A 6,790-nucleotide genomic window follows, 5' to 3' on the forward strand; every position below is an offset into this window, starting at 1 on the left:
TATAATGCTAGAATGTTCTTGAGGATCGTGTAAATTCTTTCTTGTTTAGATGATCACAATATTCAAGAAGTAATGAATCATATAAAGTTTTGTAATTGATGAGTTTAAATGAAGATTGAGCATTGAGTCTCTATGGATATTGGGCTAAAGGTTAGAAATTGAGGAGCTTCAATGACGATTGAGTGTTGAATCTCTACGTAGACTGCACTAACGCTCTGGTGCAAAGTTCATGTTGTGACTCTATGTGTGTGTGTGTGTGTGTGTGTGTGTGTGTGTGTGTGTGTGTGTGTGCACGCACGTACGAGCGCGCGTGCATGTGCGTGTGCGTGTGTGATAGAGAGAGAGAGAGAGAGAGCATGTAGTGTTTGCATTTGCCCTAATTTCTCTATGGGTGAGCGTGAAGCGATTCCATCAGCAGTGCTGGTACCCGTGCTGAGGTTTTACCCCAATTTTGGAGCCATTTGTGCAGACTGATTTTCCACCCCCTCAGAGCCATTCATGCAGACAAATTCTCCATCCGGGGAGTGGAGAATTTGCGATCGCGGTTGCGCGCAAATTTACAGCCTGCATAGTGTTTGTGTTTGCTCTAATTTCTGTGTGGGTGAGCTTGAAGCTATTCCACCAGCTCTGCTAGATGTGCTACCGTTTTACCTCCCTTTCATAGCCACTCGTGCAGATAGATTTTCCATCCGGGCAGTGGATCTTCTCCTCTTTGTTTGCAGGGCTGAAATGTAACTCTTCTCCTTCTTCTGGTGTAAGCATTAATTTTTGGTGTTGAGCAATGGAAATGAGTCAGGGAACCAATTTTGTCAAGGCACATGTCTCAACAAAAGATGCAGAGAAGTTTGAGGGTGGAGGGCCAGGCTAAAAGGCAAAGATTGATCAGCAGTGAATATGGAGAGAAGGAGGCTGGTCAAATGCTTCAAGATACCTTGCTTCTTGATGCACCTCAGAAAGAGAACCATGAGGTGGCTTTTGACTTTCTAGTTGCATAAGCTAATCATATTTTGCAGCCATATGCGATGGTAAATCATGTTAGGGCTACCAAGGTTCCAATAGAGGAAGTGGTAGATACCCTAGATACCCAAGTGGAAACATGGCGGTTTGTGGCATAAGTGGAATCCTTTCGTAAACAAGTCTACAATTTTCTTTTTTGCTAGACGAATTCCATTCTTCAACAGGATTATAGATTGGTTACATGGTTTATTAGATGGTAATTTTATGGAGAAGATCTTTGACAGTCCCAAAGATTCTATGAGGTCCTATTCTCATCCAAAGAAGTTTGAGATTTAGTTATGCAAAAAGTCTTGTTATTTCTAGATGGACAGTTGGTGCATGTTGTACCCTAGTGCCTTATGGTGGCAGAGCAGGCATGCCCTATTTGGGTGGAGGTTGTAGACTTTCTATCAACTATGTGGGAATTGTTATCGTTGGCCATGCGTACTATTAGGGAGGTGTTGGTGGAGCCCATAATGTTGTCCAAGAATAAAAGCATGGTTTGCATGATGTGGGATGATATTGGGAAGCCCCGACCTCGATAATTGAGGTTATGTGTGGATGGATTTGACCCTTTGTATTTCGAATTAAAGTGGGGATCGTTTGCAGACCATTGCTTCCATTGAGGGGAGATGGGTCACTTCATTTCAATGTGTCCAGAGAGGAGGTGAATGCTCAGCCACAACTGAATGTGTCCTAGGGTCCCGACTCATAAGGATACATTAGCTCATGTTTTGCCATCTGGTTTGAATATAGAGAAGTGCAAACAAGTAGCAAAACAAAGTGAGCAAGTGGTAGATAAAGGTAAACAAGTTTTGACAAATACAAAAGATAGACCTTGGCCTATGGTGGCAAAGAGAGGTGCTCGCTAGACAGCTACTTCTAGTGGTAATCAAAATGTGGGTGCTGGTCATGGTGGTGCTTCTTCATAATTTTGTCCTAGTGCCACAAGATGGACTCAAGAGAAAGATAACCAAGGCATGGTATCACCCTCTCAGTACAATCTGAGACCTCGAGTTACGAAAGAAAATCAGGTAAATTTTCCTCTTCTATTTGATAAAAAAGGGGCTATGGTCTCAACCTAGGACAAGAAGTATCTGGATGTCGAGTGGCGACGGGATACATCACCTAGTGATGCCCGTACTTTAGGTGAGAAGGAATGGGTGGATGTTTTGCTATAAAGAGTATGGGAACAGATAGAGAGAGAAGGTATTAAGGATCTTATGCAATATTTAAAGAAAGAGAGGCCAATGGTGGTACCTCTCATTGATTGGCTTTCTGTTTTGATGGATTATGATGATTTTTCTTTGGAATGTAAAAGGTGTGTTCACCGTCCGAGAATTATCGCATGTGGCATACTGTATTTCAAGGTCAATGGGATATGTTTTGTGTTGTGGAGCATAAACAACATTCCATGGCTAGACCAGTATATGATTACAAGGAATTTTGTGTGTTTTATAGTGGGCACCCCACTACACAATAAGGGGTCAGGATTGTAGTGAAATCTCAGTTTAAGCCATCATTGGTTATGCAGGATGTCCGGGGGTGGTTCATTGTTATGGAAGTGGACTTTATGGATGAAATATTATGGCGTGTGGGGTTGTATGCGCATAATGGTGTTGCACAACATCATCAGTTAAGCCTGGCTTTGTGTTGGGACAATTTATTGTGTTTGTGCAACACTAAGCCTGGCTTTGTGTAGGGCGATTTTAATATATATGAATTGTTGGAGCATGCTTCTACACCTCATTCTATTACGGATGGGGATGGAGAGGCTTAGCTATAGTGTGTTTGCCAATCAAGTTTTGAAGCAATAATATGGTCATGGCTACACCCGCATGAGAGAGGATTTACATATGCCTCTCAACAATGCGTGGGTACAAGAGCTCGTGTGGACCGAATGTATATTTGCCAACATGATTTGTTTTTGCCAGAGATAGGTGGAATATAATCATATTTTTTCAGATCATTTCCCTCTAGTATTGGAGATGCATAGCCATTCTATGGATGCTTATAGGCCATTATTAGGAAAGGCTCCTCTTAAGGTTAACCAGACTTTCTTAGAGCATATTTTTTTCCATCAGTTTATGTTGTAGGTGTTACAAAACTTTCGAAGCCATGTAATCTCTGTTGGGGTGTCAACTTGGGAGTATTGTATGTTCAATATTCAAAAGCTTTCTTGCCAATATGGGATTCATAATGTATCATATTTTAGGGAGAAGTCGCGGAACCTAGAATCATTATTGGGGTTGATTTGAACCAGCTGGTTCAAGAGAGGACAGTTCTTGCCCTAACATTGAGATAGCTATTCATTGGTTGTCCCATCAGGTTACAGCATGCATGAGAATCAATATGTGAGATATAAGCTTATGGCTTGAATGGATGCCCTAATGGATTCTAATATGTTCTTTGCTCGTTTGTAGCAAAAGCATGCACGTGAGAATATTGTCAGGACTCAAGACAGGCACAAGGAGTATTGATTAGTGATCTTGTTTATGTTCTAGATGTGTGTGGACTTTTATCATCATTTGTTGGGTCCACATGAGGTCATATCTCATTGCAGCTAGAGAGTCTTTGTTTCACTTAGTTCATCACCAGGTATCAGATGTTTCTGTAAATTAATTACAAAGAGATATTTCTAAAGTTGAGGTGGAAGCTATGTTGAAGCACTTTCCTAAAGGGAAAAGTCCAGGACGGGATGGGCTCCCCAATGAGCTTTTCATGAAGTATGTTGATGAGTTGAAGGCCCCTCTCGCTTCTATTTTTCAGGAGGTGTGGAATACAGGTATCATGTCTACGAGTTGGAAGACTGGGCTTGTACATTTACTGTCTAAAGTTCCATCCCCACTTAATCTATGTCAATGGAGACCAATCACGTTGATGGGGGCCATGTATATGATATTTGCAAATGTCTTGGCCAACAGGTTGCAGTGTTTTCTTCCTACTTTGATTCATCCAAGGCAATATGGATTTATTAAAGGTTGAAATATTTTGCTTAATATACTAAATGTATAAATCAAAATTTATTATGCAAGGGCTTGGAGGAAAGAGGTGGTTATGATTCAACTAGATATTGAAAAGACTTATGATCACGTTAGTTGGTCTTTCTTTCACAGATTATGCAGACTATGGGATTTGTCCCTCGCATGTCTTCTTTGATTTATACTATTAGACAACATGCAATGGCTAGGCTTATGATTAATGATGAGGTGACTGAGCCCATTCATTTAACGAGATTGGTCAGGCAGGCATGCCCACTTAGCCCTCTCTTGTTTGCAATTGTTACACATCCAATCTTATCACACGATTGGATAAGCTAGTGGAGAACGGTGAAGTTGTAGGACTTACACTTCCAAGCGGAGAGCAGATGGTCAGCCAGGCATTGGTAGATGATTCTTTCATGTTCCTTAAGGCACTCAAAGAGATAATGCAATGGCTAGGCTTATGATTAATGATGAGGTGACTGAGCCCATTCATTTAACAAGATTGGTCAGGCAGGCATGCCCACTTAGCCCTCTCTTGTTTGCAATTGTTACACATCCAATCTTATCACACGATTGGATAAGCTAGTGGAGAACGGTGAAGTTGTAGGACTTACACTTCCAAGCGGAGAGCAGATGGTCAGCCAGGCATTGGTAGATGATTCTTTCATGTTCCTTAAGGCACTCAAAGAGATAATGCTTAGAAGGCCATGGTTGTTTGGGATACTTTTGGTCTTGCTTCAAGGTTATGCGTTAATATGTAGAAATATGCTTTTATAATCTATACCGAGAGCAATTTGCTTGGTTTGGAAAAGAATGGGCAAGGCATGCAAAGGGGATGTATCACATGCCACTTAAGTTACCTGATTGGAGTTGTTGATTCATAGGATTTGTTGGCATGGATTTCTAAAAGAATAAATGATAAGTTTGTGCATTGTAAATCTCAGCGTTGGCCTATGCATGTTCAGCTCAAAGTGGCATAATCCATTACTATCTTTTTTATTGCCTTTATTGCCATGGACGAGCAAAGCTTTGCATCAAATACAACAGCCAATTTGATTTATGCTATGGAAAAGAGCAAAAAATAAGCCAGGGTAGATGTGGAATTCTTGGGAACGTGTTACTCCTCCGAAGAGGAGTGGAGGCCTATTAGATGTCTGATTACATATGGCTGTTAGGAGATGTCCTTTATTGCAAGATATGTGTGTATCTCAAGAGCCATGGGTGGTAATGGCTAAGGCCCTCATAGAGGAGGTCGCACTTGTGGATGGTAATACCAGGATTGATGGTATATGGTGGGATGTAGTGAATGGTTCCCAACAAGTTCAAGTGGTGGCTTCACCACTCCTTTCTCAGTTGATGATCTCATGGAAGAAGGTGTTGGCACACACTAAATGGAAGCCTTCAGATTAGCGGTTGCAGTTGAATTCTATGACAAGTGAGATGTTGGCTACTTCACGACTTCTGGAGTGGCCTGACAAACTTGTTGAGTGGCCAAAATTCAATAGAATGGCTCGATTGGGACTAGTGAGAATTATGGATGCTTTGTTTGCCACACATAGAGGCCGCTTATTGTCTTTTCGAAAAATCCGTCAATATTTTTGGATTCCACATGGATATGTACAATTATGGGAGAAAGTGAGAAAAGCACTTACACAATTTGGTGATATTCCTCAATTGGAGGATCAGCAACCTTGTTAGATTGGGCATTTAGAAAGCCTCAGGACATTGTACAGTGTACAACAAATCAAGTGTATCATATGATGGTAGAGGATAAGCACTGGATCTCTGACAAGGCTAATAGGGTATGAAACATCAAGAAGAGTAGGGCTTGGTGGAAGGACAATCTTACAGGGCTGGTGGTCTAAGATTCCATATCAAGGAAAGGTGTTCCTATGGTGCATGCTAGTTGGAGGCCTACCATTGGGAGACCAGTTGTGAAAGCAACAGATTGCTTCTGGTAATTGTATGCTTTGAACTACATGCTTGGAAACATACCCACATCTTTTCATTTCATGTCCGGTGGCAAAGAAGGTGTGGGGTTTTCTCTCGCGTATAGACTCCGCTGACAGATAAGCCCATGAAAGTTAGAGACTGGATTTTTGGCGAAATTCCAAATAGGCCAGGTAACCCAAAATATTCAGTTTTTTTTCATTTTTTCAAGTGGACAAGTTTGTGGCATATCTTGTTAACTAGGAATGCCTTCATATTTGATGCAAAAGTTGGTATTACAACTCACATAGGTCGTATAAAAGGGCTACTATTGTGTCAAGTCTCTTCCTTGCGATCAGCTCATTTGGTGAAGAATGACACGACTATATATTGGATGAGGGTACTCTAAGTTACGCCTGTGGTTCGGAGTAATTAGTGAGGGAAAGCTAGTACATCACATGGCGGCCATGTGGCCATTTGTAAAGTAATTTTGGTAATATATCTGCTATTATGGAGAGAGAGAGAGAGAGAGAGAGAGAGAGAGAGAGAGAGAGAGCCAACCACTACAATGGAAGATACAGTCTATGAAAATTGAGCTAAGACTCTTGCACAAAATTACTCTTGTACCTCCATAAGAGAGAGAGAGAGAGAGAGAGAGAGAGAGAGAGAGAGAGAGAGAGTCAAAAGGCCAAAATGACCTATGACAAACTCTCCGCAATCACGTATTGGAGCTCGAGGGTGGTCGGGTGTGTGTGTAAGAGAGCGAGAGACCAACCACTATGGAAGATATGAAAGCTTTGAGTCTATGAAAATTGGGCTAAGACTCTAGCACAAAATTCCTCTTGTGACTCCAATAGAGAGAGAGAGAGAGAGAGAGATGT

Source organism: Cibotium barometz, chromosome 49 (assembly GCF_041138505.1).
Source record: "Cibotium barometz isolate CiBa-2024 chromosome 49, ASM4113850v1, whole genome shotgun sequence".
Lineage (NCBI taxonomy): Eukaryota > Viridiplantae > Streptophyta > Polypodiopsida > Cyatheales > Cibotiaceae > Cibotium > Cibotium barometz.